Consider the following 17,316-nt stretch of genomic DNA (forward strand, 5'->3'; position numbering starts at 1 on the left):
CCAGTGCTGTAGACTTACTGGCCCCATTGTCCAGTACTGTAGGAATGTCATTTATGTAAATGTAATTTATTTAGTTCTGTACCTGTCTATTCATCTTATGTACAGTATTATGTCATTTTATGTAGTTCTGTCCTTGTCTATTAATGTTCTGTATTATGTCATGCTTTATATTTAGTGTAGATCCCAGGAAGAGTAGCTGCTGCTCTGGCTGTAGCTAATGGGGATCCTAATAAAATACTAAAATACTAAATACTGTAGACTTACTGGGCCTGGGAGGCTCTTCTGATGTCATCTGAGTGCAGCTGGGTCCTCTGCTAAAGTGATGATCGAGGTCTAGTGAAAGGCTGAATGATGTAATGGACTCACTGATGTGTTCTACAGTCAGGATATGGGTCCAATAATACAGTCATTTAACTTCTGGCCACCACTTCCAGGGTGAGTTTGGCAACAGCTGGATACAATAGTGCAGCGATTATGATCCGTGGATAGATAGAGGAGAGGAAGGCCTTTCTGTATATGGCAGATTGGAATGTTGACTCACTCATTCTGTCAAAACATTAAATGTCTGTTATTCCAATGTCATTTTTATAATTGGCTTGTCTTAAATGCCACTCTTTATGGCCAAATGCCAAACACACATCTCCCTGTTGCGTTGTTGGGTTGGTAAAAGAGAAGAGTCATTATGAGAAGAGAGTTAGTGGTTCCACTGGGCAGTACGAGGATTATGCTTCTTCACGCTCCAGGTGTTAAGAACAGGAGCAGATAGAATTTGGAGCGGAACTAATGCTTGCTGTAGCAAAAAAATATATATATATATACCGGTCATTGCTGCGGATTATCAAATGTTGTTTTGTTTTCCATTGTGTTTTTGTATCTTTGAGCTCTGACGCAAGTGTTGATCTTGATATGTGAGATGAATAATAAGCAGGGGACTTGATATGAGATAGATAATAAACAGTAGTAATGCATTGCAATTATTCTACTAATCTGCACTTCTCAAATTTGCTTTATATTGTTTACGGTACACAAATCAGTCAAGTCAGCGGTATCTGATTCTGTATTACTCAATGAAGTAACATTCCTGACTTGCCTGGTTAAGGAAATAAAATAAGTATTATAGCCAGATCGATCTTTATTAAAATAAGAACTGTTTGTTTGTGGTTAGAACCTGGAAATTAGGATGGGGTTAATGAATGATGCTGTAAATGTAATTCATTCAGGCTTTACTGACCATTCAGACTGTGCAGCAGAAAGACGACAGCAGAGTGAATAGTAAATGTGATCCACTTTGGAGAAGGCAGCTGAGAGCAGTCTTGCTGAACGTCTCAGGAACACTTCTCGCTCTCAGCCATTTGACCAGGTGTTCTCATTAGCACCTTCTTCCCGGCCCCCAGGGAGGGAGGAGGGTGGCACATTTAGTGTCCTCTCGCTCTGCTGCCATTAAACTATAAGAACATTTAGCCCTGTAACACTACATTTCTGCCCTATTTTTTTTCATTAGAATACAGGGCCATTCAATGTAATCTGCTCAGAAGTTTATGAACTGAATAACAATCCTCAATGAATAACACTAACCACATTATCTGAATAGGGCTATATATTTACTCTGGTAATTGCTTGATGATTTAATGATTACTTGACATATCATTATTGTTTGATGAGACTGGTTATAAACATGACACAACTAATGGAATCCCCAAAACATTCCTTAACCCAGGACTCTTCAACTAATGACTATTCGGGAGAATAAAGAAAAAGGAGCACTTCTGTATAAATCTGGTATTTATTGATGGGACAAACAAACAATACGGTTACATTTCAGCATGGCTGAAAGGTAGGCTGAAGTGTGTTTGGCCTATATCCCTCCTCACCTTTCCACCTAATAGCTGATGTGTGGTGAGCGTTCTGGCAGAAAAATGGTCGCTGTTCATTTCCCAGGGTGGTGCTACACATTGGTGGTGGATAAGGTGAGTTTCTCCCTGCTATGTAAAGCACTTTGAGTATCTCAGTTGGTAGAAAATAACTATATAAATCCAATCATTTAAATAACTTTTTCCATTGTACAACTAATGGAATGTCATGAATATAGGGCTTTAATATACACTGCTCAAAAAAATAAAGGGAACACTTAAACAACACAATGTAACTCCAAGTCAATCACACTTCTGTGAAATCAAACTGTCCACTTAGGAAGCAACACTGATTGACAATAAATTTCACATGCTGTTGTGCAAATAGAATAGACAACAGGTGGAAATGATAGGCAATTAGCAAGACACCCCCAATAAAGGAGTGGTTCGGCAGGTGGTGACCACAGACCACTTCTCATTTCTTATGCTTCCTGTCTGATGTTTTGGTCACTTTTGAATGCTTGCGGTGCTTTCACTCTAGTGGTAGCATGAGACGGAGTCTACAACCCACACAAGTGGCTCAGGTAGTGCAGCTCATACAGGATGGCACATCAATGCGAGCTGTGGCAAGAAGGTTTGCTGTGTCTGTCAATGTAGTGTCCAGAGCATGGAGGCGCTACCAGGAGACAGGCCAGTACATCAGGAGATGTGGAGGAGGCCGTAGGAGGGCAACAACCCAGCAGCAGGACCGCTACCTCCGCCTTTGTGCAAGGAGGAGCAGGAGGAGCACTGCCAGAGCCCTGCAAAATGACCTCCAGCAGGCCACAAATGTGCATGTGTCTGCTCAAACGGTCAGAAACAGACTCCATGAGGGTGGTATGAGGGCCCGACGTCCACAGGTGGGGGTTGTGCTTACAGCCCAACACCGTGCAGGACGTTTGGCATTTGCCAGAGAACACCAAGATTGGCAAATCCGCCACTGGTGCCCTGTGCTCTTCACAGATGAAAGCAGGTTCACACTGAGCACATGTGACAGACGTGACAGAGTCTGGAGGCGCCGTGGAGAACATTCTGCTGCCTGCAACATCCTCCAGCATGACCGGTTTGGCGGTGGGTCAGTCATGGTGTGGGGTGGCATTTCTTTGGGGGGCCGCACAGCCCTCCATGTGCTCGCCAGAGGTAGCCTGACTGCCATTAGGTACCGAGATGAGATCCTCAGACCCCTTGTGAGACCATATGCTGGTGCGGTTGGCCCTGGGTTCCTCCTAATGCAAGACAATGCTAGACCTCATGTGGCTGGAGTGTGTCAGCAGTTCCTGCAAGAGGAAGGCATTGATGCTATGGACTGGCCCGCCCGTTCCCCTGACCTGAATCCAATTGAGCACATCTGGGACATCATGTCTCGCTCCATCCACCAACGCCACGTTGCACCACAGACTGTCCAGGAGTTGGCGGTTGCTTTAGTCCAGGTCTGGGAGGAGATCCCTCAGGAGACCATCCGCCACCTCATCAGGAGCATGCCATCCAGACCTCCATGGGTTGATAAGTTGGATTTCCATTGATTATTTTTGTGTGATTTTGTTGTCAGCACATTCAACTATGTAAAAAAAAAGTATTTAATAAGATTATTTCATTCATTCAGATCTAGGATGTGTTATTTTAGTGTTCCCTTTATTTTTTTGAGCAGTATATTTTCTTAATCAATCATGTGAAGTTTGAGTAAGAACAGTGGCCTCAATTATTCTTAAATGGAAGAAAACTCTTCCCTGCCAAACTGAGCAGTCGGGAGAGAAGGGCCTTGGTCAGGGAGGTGACCAAGATCCCAGTGGTCACTCTGACCGAGCTCTAGAGTTCCTCTGTGGAGATTGGAGAACCTTCCAGAAGGACAACCATCTCTGCAGCACTCCACCAATCAGGCCTTTATGGTAGAGTGGCCAGACGGAAGATACTCCTCATGACAGCCCACTTGGAGTTTGCCAAAAGACACCTCAAGACTCTCAGACCAGGAGAAACAAGATTCTCTGAAACCTAGATTGAACTCTTTGGCCTGAATGCCAAGTGTCACATCTGGAGGAAACCTGGCACCATCCCTACGGTGATGAATGGTAGTGGCAGCATCATGCTTTGGGGATGTTTTTCAGCAGCAGGGACTTGGAGACTAGTCAGGATCGAGGCAAAGATGAATGGAGCAAAGTACAGAGAGATCCTTGACGAAAACCTGCTCCAGAGCGCTCAGGACCTCAGACTGGGGCAAAGGTTCACCTTCCAACAGGACAACGACCCTAAGCACACAGTCAAGACAATGCAGGAGTAGCTTCGGGACAAGTCTCTGATTGTACTTGAGTGGCCCAGTCAGACCCCGGACTTGAACCCGATCGAACATTTCTGGAGAGACCTGAAAATAGCTGTGCAGCAACGCTCCCCATCCAACCTAACAGAGCTTGAGAGGATCTGCAGAGAACAATGGGAGAAACTCCCCAAATACAGGTGTGCCAAGCTTGTAGCGTCATGCCCAAGAAGACTCAATGCTGTAATCGCTGCCAAAGGTGCTTCAACAAAGTACTGAGTAAAGGGTCTGAATACTTACAGTATGTAAATGTGATATTTCAGTTTCTTATAATACATTTGCACAAAAAAACTGTTTTTGCTTTGTCATTATGGGGTATTGTGTGTAGATCGTTTTAATCAATTTTAGAATAAGACTTTAACGTAACATAATGTGGAAACAGTCAAGGGGTCTGTATACTTTCCGAAGGCACTGTATGTCAATCAACTGCAGCAGGGCCGGCCCGCCCATTAGGCATGTTTAGGCCTCCGCCTACAGTGGCAGATTGACGAGGGCAGCATTTTCTAGGCTAAACTGACCAAGAGGCATCTCACATAACTTTGCCCCAAAACAATGAATCTTTCATCCATTAGCATATGAGCTAGAGAGCTGATGCCGCCATGATAAGCAGTGCCCAGTTTATGTATCTCGTCCATGCCCAGCATGCCTCTCCATGGTGCTGTTGAAGAGACGCAGTGCTGCGGTGCTCCACTAACATTTCGTCAAAGTCATCTAACATAAATCATGTAGCCTATACAGTAGAAAGAGTAGGCTATATAGCCTCTGTGGCCTTTTCTGTAGCATACAGGGCGGCCAAATGCATGACGATGTCATGAGACAGACACTTTACATCATTTATTTAACTAGGCATGTCAGTTAAGAACAAATTCTTATTTACATGCGTGTTTCCGATCAAATAGCCTAAATGGAGCAATCCCAGTGTGCAAAACCTGGTTGAAAAAGGAAGCTTATTACTAACCAGAATGTGACGTCATTTTCTGACCACCATACAACCAGCTGGTCATAATTGTGACCTATATTTGACCAGCTGGTCATAATTGTGACCTATATCAGACCAGCTGGTCATAATTCTGGCCGCTATATAATGTGATATATTATGTAACCTACTGGACATAGTTAAGACCTCCTCATAACCTGGTAATGACCACCTGACTACAGCTTATTACCTACTGTACACTTTTAGAAAAAGGCGTTCCAAAAGGGTTCTTCGGCTGTCCCCATAGTAGAATCAAGCCTTTTTGATTACACGTAGAACCCTTTTGGGCTCCATGTAGAACCCTCTGTGGAAAGGGTTCTACATAGAAACCAAAAGGGTTCTACCTGAAACCAAAAGGGTTCTAACTGAAACCAAAAGGGTTTTACCTGGAACCAAAAACGGTTATTCAAAGGGTTCTCCTATAGATATAAACTTTTTGTCAAAGTGTGTACTGTAAAATTATTGCAGAGGATAAAGTTGGATATTGAAAAGATTGTTCATTACATTTCTATTTGTTTCCATAGTCACCAATTAAAGTTAATCTGCAACATATTCTTACATTTAAAATAGGTAAGGAACGGGCAAAAACAAATCTACATCACCATTTTCCTTTAAAAAAGAGCAACTTGCTCATACAGTATACACACTTTGCGTCCTTCTCCACCACAGCGGTCAGGGACATATTTCAAGGACTTTCCAGAGGGCCCGCAACTCATCAACCTCCTGAGTTTTCTGACTTTTCAAGACACTTACTGTAAGCATAGAAAGATAATAAAATACATTTACGATTGGCATAATGTGGGGATGCAGGACACGACGATGTAACTTTAAAATGTATGTTGAGGGGGATAGGTAAAATGTATCGTATTGTCAAATACAAAATACAAAACAATACAAGGATCCCTGATCAAGAAAACTTCACATCCATATTGGGGGGTGCATGTTTCAAGAATTAGATTAGTTTACAAAATCTCTCAGACACACACACACACACACACACACACACACACACACACACACACACACACACACACACACACACACACACACACACACACACACACACACAATCAATGTTTCATATACTTGTATTCATCAACTCTCTCTCTCACACACACATACACACAGCTAGCATGACAACGTTGACATGACAATGTTTTCTAAAGTAATTGTGATCATCATCCACCTCTCTCTCTCTCTCTACTCTCACATGTGCACACACACACACACGCACACACACACACACACACACACACACACACACACACACACACACACGAGAAAGAAAGCCTGTTACCCTAGGACTGTGTGCAACGGCAGCCTTCTCTAGCATAATGACATGTCCCTTATACCCAAAGCTTTAATTCTTTGGTAGAGGGGTCTAGTGGGCTGGATGGAGATGAACACGTGTCAGAATGTGCACTCTGAGCAGGCAAGGACATGGACATGGCCAGGGACGGAGGGAGCGGGACAGTCCCCCTCCCTGCACATAAAGATTCCATACAGGGAAAACGATGGAGACTGGAAACGATCACATTGTCATGAGCATGTATAAGTAATATACATGTGGGAACTGCAGCCTTGGTTAAGTGTATACATTTCTTACTGGTTCCATGGAAGTCAAATCTATTATTCACCACATCAATGTCGAATATTGTACATGCCACCAGCGGCGTTTGACACACTCAGAATGTATTTGAGGAAAATGGGTTCTGATCCAATGTCCAGCAGTACAGAAAAGCATTGCTGATGCAAATGTAATTTGAAGATATGGAAAACAAAATGAGACTAGTATAGGAAAACGTGTAAGGGAAGATTATTGAATAGACCATGCTGTGTTTCCAGCTTATATTTAAATTATATAAATGAACACGAATAGGTGACAGTGTGTTTAAAAGAGAGATAGACAGTGTATACTGAGCACATGCAGGCTTTGTTATCACAGTGTATGTGCATAGGTGCCTGAGTAATGGAGCAAACGGAGCAGCTGCATTCACACTCTCAAAATAGGGATGCAAAGGTACGTATGTGAGCACACACACACATTTACTTTCATTAACTAAACAGATATCAACATGTTAAAACGTTAGCTAGCTAGCTAGCTACAACAGGTAAACATTTTAACTTACCATACAGAGAACTTTTTACGTATAACGTTACATTCTCTTGAAAAAATGTTGCGGGGCAATTCAACGGCTCAGACACAAGAGGTATGTGGCAGGGTCTACAGTCAATCACGGATTACAAAAAGAAAACCAGCCCCGTCGCGGACCAGGATGTCTTGCTCCCAGACAGACTAAACAACTTCTGTGCTCGCTTTGAGGACAATACAGTGCCACTGACATGGCCCGCTACCAAAACCTGAGGACTCTCCTTCACTGCAGCCGACGTGAGTAAAACATTTAAACGTGTTAACCCTCGCAAGGCTGCAGGCCCAGACGGCATCCCTAGCCGGGTCCTCAGAGCATGCGCAGACCAGCTGGCTGGTGTGTTTACGGACATATTCAATCAATCCTTATCCCAGTCTGCTGTTCCCACATGCTTCAAGAGGGCCACCATTGTTCCTGTTCCCAAGAACCAAGAAAGCTAAGGTAACTGAGATAAACGACGATCACCCCGTAGCACTCACTTCCATCATCATGAAGTGCTTTGAGAGACTAGTCAAGGACCATATCACCTCCACCCTACCTGACACCCTAGACCCACTCCAATTTGCTTACCGCCCCAATAGGTCCACAAACGACGCAATCGCAACCACACTGCACACTGCCTAACCCATCTGGACAAGAGGAATACCTATGTGAGAATGCTGTTCATCGACTACAGCTCAGCATTTAACACCATAGTACCCTCCAAACTCGACATCAAGACCCTGGGTCTCGACCCTGCCCTGTGCAACTGGGTACTGGACTTCCTGACGGGCCGCCCCCAGGTGGTGAGGGTAGGTAACAACATCTCCACCCCGCTGATTCTCAACACTGGGGCCCCACATGGGTGCGTTCTGAGCCCTCTCCTGTACTCCCTGTTCACCCACGACTGCGTGGCCATGCACGCCTCCAACTCAATCATCAAGTTTGCAGATGACACTACAGTGGTAGGCTTGATTACCAACAACGACGAGACGGTCTACAGGGAGGCGGTGAGGGCCCTCGGAGTGTGGTGTCCGGAAAATAACCTCACACTCAACGTCAACAAAACAAAGGAGATGATCGTGGACTTCAGGAAATGGCAGAGCGAGCACCCCCCTATCCACATCGACGGGACAGTAGTGGAGAGGGTAGTAAGTTTTAAGTTCCTCGGCGTACACATCACGGACAAACTGAATTGGTCCACCCACACAGACAGCGTGGTGAAGAAGGCGCAGCAGCACCTCTTCAACCTCAGGAGGCTGAAGAAATTCTGCTTGTCACCAAAAGCACTCACAAACTTCTACAGATGCACAATCGAGAGCATCCTGTCGGGCTGTATCACCGCCTGGTTCGGCAACTGCTCCGCCCACAACCATAAGGCTCTCCAGAGGGTAGTGAGGTCTGCACAATGCATCGCCGGGGGCAACTACCTGCCCTCCAGGACACCTACACCACCCGATGTCACAGGAATGCCATAAAGATCATCAAGGACAACAACCACCCGAGCCACTGCCTGTTCACCCCACTATCATCCAGAAGGCGAGGTCAGTACAGGTGCATCAAAGCAGGGACGAGAGACGGAAAAATGGAAAAAATTTATGAAAAATGTATCACTAGCCACTTTAAACAATGCCACTTCATATAATGTTTACATACCCTACATTAATCATCTCATATGTGTATACTGTACTCTATACCATCTACTGCATCTTGCTATCTTGATGTAATACATGTATCACTAGCCACTTTAAACAATGCCACTTTTATATGTTTACATACCCTACATTACTCATCTCATATGCATATACTGTACTCCATACCATCTACTGCATCTTGCCTATGCCGTTCTGTACCATCACTCATTCATATATTTTTATGTACATATTCTTCATTCCTTTACACTTGTGTGTGTATAAGGTAGTTGTTGTGAAATTGTTAGGTTAGATTACTCGTTGGTTATTACTGCATTGTCGGAACTAGAAGCACAAGCATTTCGCTACACTCGCATTAACATCTGCTAACCATGTGTATGTGACAAATACAATTTGATTTGATTTGATTCAGCTACAAGTGCATTAGTGAGGTCGGGCACTGATGTTGGGCGATTAGGCCTGGCTCGCAATCAGCGTTCCAGTTCATCCCAAAGCTGTTCGATGGGGTTGAGGTCAGGGCTCTGTGCAGGCCAATCAAGTTCCACACCAATCTCGACAAACCATTTCTGTATGAACCTCGCTTTGTACACAGGGGCATTTTCATGCTGAAACAGGAAAGGGCCTTCCCCAAACTGTTGCCATAAAGTTGGAAGCACAGAATCGTCTAGAATGTCATTGTATACTGTAGCTTTAAGATTTATCTTCACTGGAACTAAGGGGCCTAGTCCAACCATGAAAACAGGCCCAGACCATTATTCCTTCTCCACCAACATTTACAGTTGGCACTATGCATTCAGGCAGGTAGCGTTCTCCTGGCATCCACCAAACCCAGATTCGTCCGTCGGACTGCCAGATGGTGAAGCGTGATTCATCCCTCCAGAGAACCTGTTTTTACTGTTCCAGAGTCCAATGGCTGCGAGCTTTACACCCCTCCAGCCAACGCTTGGCATTGCGCGTGGTGATCTTAGGCTTGTGTGTGGCTGCTCGGCCATGGAAACCCATTTCATGAAGCTCCCGACGAACAGTTATTGTGCTGATGTTGCTTCCAGAGGCAGTTTGAAACTCGGTAGTGAGTGTTGCAAACAGGGACACTCGGGGGCTCTTTCTTTGAGCTTGTGTGGCCTACCAATTCGGCTGAGCCGTTGTCTCTCCTAGACATTTCCACTTCACTATAACAGCACTTACAGTTGACCGGGGCAGCTCTATCAGGGCAGAAATTTGACAAACTGACTTATTGGAAGGTGGCATCCTATGATGGTGCCACGTTGAAAGTCACTGAGCTCTTCAGTACTGGCGATTCTACTGCCAATGTTTGTCTATGGAGATTACATGGCTGTGTGCTCGATTTTATAGACCTGTCAGCAATGGGTGTGATTGTAAAAGTCAAAGCCACTAATTTGAAGGGATGTCACATAGTTTTGGCCATGTCATGTATCTATTGTTGCGCAAGGCACAGATTCAAATCCAAGACACATGAGGCGGCGCACAATTGGCCTAGCATCGTCCGGGTTAGGGGAGGGTTTGGCCGGCCGGAATGTCCTTGTCCCATCGCTCTAGCGACTCCTGTGGCGGGCCGGGCACATGCACGCTGACACGGTCGCCAGGTGTACGGTGTTTCCTCCGACACATTGGTGCAGCTGGCTTCCGGGTTAAGCGGGCATTTTGTCAAGAAGCAGTGCAGCTTGGCTGGGTCGTGTTTCGGAGGACGCACGGCGCTCGACCTTCGCCTCTCCCGAGTCAGTACGGGAGTTGCAGCGATGGGACAAGACTGTAACTACCAATTGGATACCACAAAATTGGGCCACCGTGCGCAAATTTTGTCCCCCCCACACCAAACGTGATCACGACATCCAGATTGAAATATCAAAACAAACTCTGAATCAATTATATTAATTTGTGGACAGGTTGAAAAGCATTAAACATTTATGACAATTTAGCTACATAGCTTGCAGTTGCTAGCTAATTTGTCCTATTTAGCTAGCTTGCTGTTGCTAGCTAATTTGGCCTGTGAATAGAGGCCAACAGAGGCGCAGCTGAACACTGTATGCTGGAAAACACTTTGTTTGTTAGTTTTGATTAAAACGAAACCGCTATTAATTAAATAGGATTACCAAACGTGTTTTTGTGTGGATTCCGCGAGTGCTAGCTGGCTGTACTACAGACACCTGTCATCGTCATGGGAAAGACTCATTGTTATCTTTTCCAAAAACAACTGGTTGCAGTAAAGAGCCAACCTGGATACTAAGGAGATCCTGAGGGAAATCAATGAGTACCAACAGCTTTACGCTATGGAGGAACAACATACTCCATCATGGAAAGATCCGACTATCTCACAAAAGAAATTTAACCCAACAAAAAAAAGAAAAACAGATTAATATACAGACACGGACGATTTACTTTTATTTGTATTTTTATTTCACCTTTATTTAACCAGGTAGGCCAGTTGAGAACAAGTTCTCATTTACAACTGCGACCTGGCCAAGATAAAGCATAGCAGTGCGACAAAAACAACAACACAGAGTTACACATGAACAAACTTACAGTCAATAACACTAAAGAAAAGAAAAATAGAAATAATCTATGTGCAATGTGTGCAAATGTAGAAGAGTAGGGAGGTTGGCAATAAATAGGCCATAGAGGCAAAAATAATTACAACTTAGCATTAATACTGGAGTGATATATGTGCAGATGATGATGTGCAAGTAGAGATACTGGGGTGCAAAAGAGCAAGAGGGTAAGTAATAATATGGTGATGAGGTTACAGATCGGCTGTGTACAGGTACAGTGTACAGGTACTTACCGTTGAAGTAGAGGCTAGTGCTCTGGCTGGAATCCATGCAACACTGGAAAAGTTGTGTGAGGAGGTAGCAGGATTGAGGGGGAGTTTGGAGTTCCAGTGTGAAATTCTCACGCTCCAAGGAGAGAACAAGGCACTAACAGCCAAGGTAAAAATCCACGATTCCAACATGGATTGTCTACTCAGGGAAAACAGGGTGATGAAGGAGTCGCTATTAGACATACAAAGTCGTAGCATGCGTGAAAATCTGTGATTCTTGAGGATGCATCCAATAATCCAGAGGGTGTGATCAGAGAATTCTTGCAATCAGCATTGAAACTTCATATAGAGACTGTAAACAAGGTGGCTTGGAGAAAAATGCACAAAATACTTCCTGAATCTCCAATACAGGAATGCTAAAAAAAAGAATTTGCAGCAACTCGTTACTGAAGACAGAGTCATCTATGATTCTCCGAATGATATTTTACAAGAGGAAGCAAAATATTTTAGGCCGATGTTCTCTTTTCCGTCTCATCCTCTCCAACTAAATGAAGATTACGGTAAGGAATTCTTTCCGAATCATATAAAAAATTTAAAACTAACAAATGTACAGAAAGATCAGTGTGAATTCCAAATTACAGAGGAAGAGCTTTTTGAGGCTATTAAATCCTTTCAGTTTGGAAAAACCCCAGGGCTTGATGGCATACCGGTAGAGGTATATCAAGCCTTTTTTTATATACCAAAAGCTCCATTGTTAGATTGCTTTAACTACTCCTATAGAAATGGTAGTCTGTCAGGTACTCAGCAGGAAGGTCTGATTTCTCTATTATTAAAACAAGACCCAGATGGCAAATATAAAGATCCAGTCTATCTAAAAAACTGGAGGCCCCTTACACTTCAATGTTGTGATGCATAAATACTATCGAAATGCATAGCACTGGGTTTTACCAGGTATTGTTCATCCTGATCAGACAGGTTTCTTTTCATGGATGATACATTGGAGATAATATACGACAACTACAAGAAATAAGAGAACATCATGAAACATATAAGAAGCCAGGCCTGGTATTTATAGCTGATTTTGAAAAGGCATTTGATAAAGTAAGACTGGATTTTATTTATAAATGCCTGATTTTTTTTCAATTTCGGTGACTCTCTTATAAAATGGGTAAAAATAATATATAGCAACCCCAGGTGTAAAATAGTAAATAATGGCTACTTTTCAGAGAGTTTTGAATTGTCAAGAGGAGCCCACTGTCACCATATCTATTTGTTATGGCCATCGAAATGCTAGCTATTAAAATCAGATCCAGTAACAACATTAGAGGATTAGAAATCCAAGGCTTAAAAACAAAGTTGTCCATGTATGCGGATGACTCAAGTTTTATATTAAGTCTGCCAGATTGATCCCTGCAATGTCTCATTAAAGATCTAGATAACGTTTCTGTACTCTCTCGACTAAAACCTAATTATGATAAGTGTACAATATTACGTATTGCATCTTTAAAAAATACAACTTTTACATTACCCTGCAGTTTACCTATAAAATGGGCTGATGGTGAAGTAGACATACTTTGTATTCATATCACAAAATATATAAATAAGCTCTCCACAATGAATTTCAATAGAAAACTTGTAAAGATAGACAAGATCCTGCAACCATGGAGAGGTAAATACCTGTTTATTTATGGAAAATTGCCCTGATTAACTCCTTAGTCATATCTCAGTTTACTCACTTACTTATGGTGCTGCCTACTCCTGATGACTTGTTTTTCAAATCCTATGAGCAAAAACTATTTAGCTTTATCTGGGATGCTAAACCAGACAAAATAAAGTTTGCCCATCTATATAATGAACATGAATTGGGTGGGTTGAGATGATTAAATATAAAAGCACTAAACCTCTATCTAAAAGCTTCACTTATTCAAAAGTTTTACTTGAACCCTAAATGGTTCTCAAGTAGATTACTAACAAAAGCTCATCCATTGTTTCAAAATTGCCTTTTTGCCTTTGTGCAGATTGCCATGTCTCATTTTCTATTAATTGAAAATTATACTTTTTTCAAACTCTCTCTTTTTCAAACAAGCATTGCAGAGCTATTTACAATTTCAATTTCATCCCCCTGAAAAGATAGAACAAATATTACAACAAATATTACAACAAATATTATGGCTGAACTCAAATGTGCTGGTTGATAAAATACCTGTATTTATGGGAAAGATGTTTGAAAAGGGTATTTTGTTCTTAAATTATATTGTAAATTGGAATGGAGAGTTCTGTCCTTAATGGAGTTTTCAGAATTGTACGGTAAGGTCTGCTCAATCCAAGAGTACAACCAATTGATTACAGAATTACCCCAAAAATGGAGGAGGCAGGTGGCAGCAGGAGAAGGTAGGGAACTGGTCTGTCTGCCCAATATAAAGGATCAAAACTGGCTTAGGAATAAAAATAGCATAAATAGGAAAGTATTCCAGTTTCATTTGAGGACCAGGATGTGGACAACTGCGCCATACAGATTGCAAAATAGTTGGGAAGAGATTTTTGATGTATCGATTCCATGGTACAACGTGTATGAGTTGATATATAAAACGACGCAAGATTCAAGACGTCGTGCTTTTCAGCTTAAATGATTATATTGAATTCATGCCACAAACAAAATGTTTAATATTTGGGGCATAAAATCATCATTTGCCTGAGGCTGATGCCATGCAGGTGTTTGTACACATGCATATACACACACTCTCATTCAAATACATGCATACACGAACACCCACACGTGTAATAGTGCCAGACATGCACTCAAACATATACAGTTGGCATTGCTGTTAGGATTTTAGTTGTCCTTGATGTCCTTTGTTTTTTAGTCTTTTTCAAAAGTTTTTTTTGCATTGTTGTTTGCTGTCTTCTTCTGTCTTTTTCTTTTTTCTCTTTGGTTAATTTTCTTGGGGGTGGGGTATGGAATTTATTGTATTTATTACATTTTTTATTACATTTTGTCTTGGGGGGACTGTGAGAGGGGTCTCGGATGGTTGAGGGACAGCTATTGGGGAAGTGTGGGGGGGGGATCTTGGAGGGTTCGGGTTCACGTTTTTTGGCCTGGTGGGAGATCAGTCAACATGCCCTTGAGCAGGGCATTGACCCTGGATGCCTCTGTGTGTCGCTCTGAATGGAAGTCTGTTGGATGACTGGTGTGGTGTAGTTGTTGAGAGGCTTCACTGCAAGTATATTGTATGTTTCGAATATTCAATAAAATAAAATAAAGAATATATATATTTTTTTTTAAACATAAAAATATATAAAATTAAAAAGAACAAAAAATTGGTCCTGGGATATAACGTTGTGTTGTTATTTTACCTGAAATGCACAAGGTCCTCTACTCCGACAATTAATCCACACAAAACGGTCAACCGAATCGTTTCTAGTCATATATCCTCCTTCCAGGCTTTTTCTTCTTTGGAATTTATATGGCGATTGGCATCTAACTTTCATAGTTACCACGACGACCGACCGACCGACCGAACTCAGTTCATCTTTCAATCACCCACGTGGGTATAACCAATGAGGAGATGGCATGTGGGTATCTGCTTCTATAAACCAATGAGGAGATGGGAGAAGCAGGACTTGCATAGTGTTCAGCATCACAAATAGAACTGACTTCTATTTTAGCGCTTGGCAACGCAGACGCTCGTTGGTGCGTGCGTGCAGTGTGGGTGCAATAATTGAATAACATGCATGTTTATATTTATTTTGCAATGCTTGTGCACACGACGCAAGCGGTGTGGTCAACATGTAAGTTAAGAATGTATCCTACCATTTCTACTGATCTCCATGCCAGTTATGATTTTCATATTCACATTTGGAACAGTTTCATTTCAATAATAACGTTTTTGTGGTTAATAATATAAATCTGAATTAAAATGATACAAATCTAAAAATTAGAATTCAACTAATGCGAGAGCACCAGCCTCTGCCATACATTGACCTACACCGTGAACCGTTGGCGGTTAAAGAAATGAGTGCATGGAACTAAGATATAGCCTACAGTGAGGGAAAAAAGTATTTGATCCCCTGCTGATTTTGTACGTTTACCCACTGACAAAGAAATGATCAGTCTATAATTTTAATGGTAGGTTTATTTGAACAGTGAGAGAGAATAACAACAAAACAACAGAGAAACGAATGTCAAAAAACGCATATAAATTGATTTGCATTTTAATGAGGGAAATAAATATTTGACCCCCTCTCAATCAGAAAGATTTCTGGCTCCCAGGTGTCTTTTATACAGGTAATGAGCTGAGATTAGGAGCACACTCTTAAAGGGAGTGCTCCTAATCTCAGTTTCTTACCTGTATAAAAGACACCTGTCCACAGAAGCAGTCAATCAATCAGATTCCAAACTCTCCACCATGGCCAAGACCAAAGAGCTCTCCAAGGATGTCAGGGACAAGATTGTAGACCTACACAAGGCTGGAATGGGCTACAAGACCATCGCCAAGCAGCTTGGTGAGAAGGTGACAACAGTTGGTGCGATTATTTGCAAATGGAAGAAACACAAAAGAACTGCCACCTCCCTCGGCCAGGGGCTCCATGCAAGATCTCACCTCGTGGAGTTGCAATGATCATGAGAACGGTGAGGAATCAGCCCAGAACTACACAGGAGGATCTTGCCAATGATCTCAAGGCAGCTGGGACCACAGTCACCAAGAAAACAATTGGTAACACACTACGCCGTGAAGGACTGAAATCCTGCAGCGCCCGCAAGGTCCCCCTGCTCAAGAAAGCACATATACATGCCTGTCTGAAGTTTGCCAATGAACATCTGAATGATTCAGAGGACAACTGGGGGAAAGTGTTGTGGTCAGATGAGACCAAAATGGAGCTCTTTGGCATCAACTCAACTTGCTGTGTTTGGAGGAGGAGGAATGCTGCCTATGACCCCAAGAACAACATCCCCACCGTCAAACATGGAGGTGGAAACATTATGCTTTGGGGGTGTTTTTCTGCTAAGGGGACAGGACAACTTCACCCCATCAAAGGGACGATGGACGGGGCCGTGTACCGTCAAATCTTGGGTGAGAACCTCCTTCCCTCAGCCAGGGCATTGAAAATGGGTCGTGGATGGGTATTCCAGCATGACAATGACCCAAAACACACGGCCAAGGCAACAAAGGAGTGGCTGAAGAAGAAGCACATTAAGGTCCTGGAGTGGCCTAGCCAGTCTCCAGACCTTAATCCCATAGAAAATCTGTGGAGGGAGCTGAAGGTTCGAGTTGCCAAACGTCAGCCTCGAAACCTTAATGACTTGGAGAAGATCTGCAAAGAGGAGTGGGACAAAATCCCTCCTGAGATGTGTGCAAACCTGGTGGCCAACTACAAGAAACGTGTGACCTCTGTGATTGCCAACAAGGGTTTTGCCACCAAGTACTAAGTCATGTTTTGCAGAGGGGTCAAATACTTATTTCCCTCATTAAAATGCTAATCATTTTATAACATTTTTGACATGCGTTTTTCTGGATTTTTTGTTGTTGTTATTCTGTCTCTCACTGTTCAAATAAACCTACCAATACAATTATAGACTGATCATTT

The 17,316-nt window shown here is 42.8% G+C and overlaps 1 protein-coding gene across 1 annotated transcript in view; it reads left to right on the forward strand.

Moving 5' to 3' along the window:
* Positions 1–17,316, forward strand: part of LOC115192516 (leucine-rich repeat-containing protein 7-like) — a 204,044-nt gene that overhangs the window by 42,129 nt on the left and 144,599 nt on the right. The gene's annotated exons all lie outside the window — the stretch shown is intronic.

The sequence above is a fragment of the Salmo trutta genome, chromosome 4 (assembly GCF_901001165.1).
Source record: "Salmo trutta chromosome 4, fSalTru1.1, whole genome shotgun sequence".
NCBI classification, from domain to species: Eukaryota; Metazoa; Chordata; class Actinopteri; order Salmoniformes; family Salmonidae; genus Salmo; species Salmo trutta.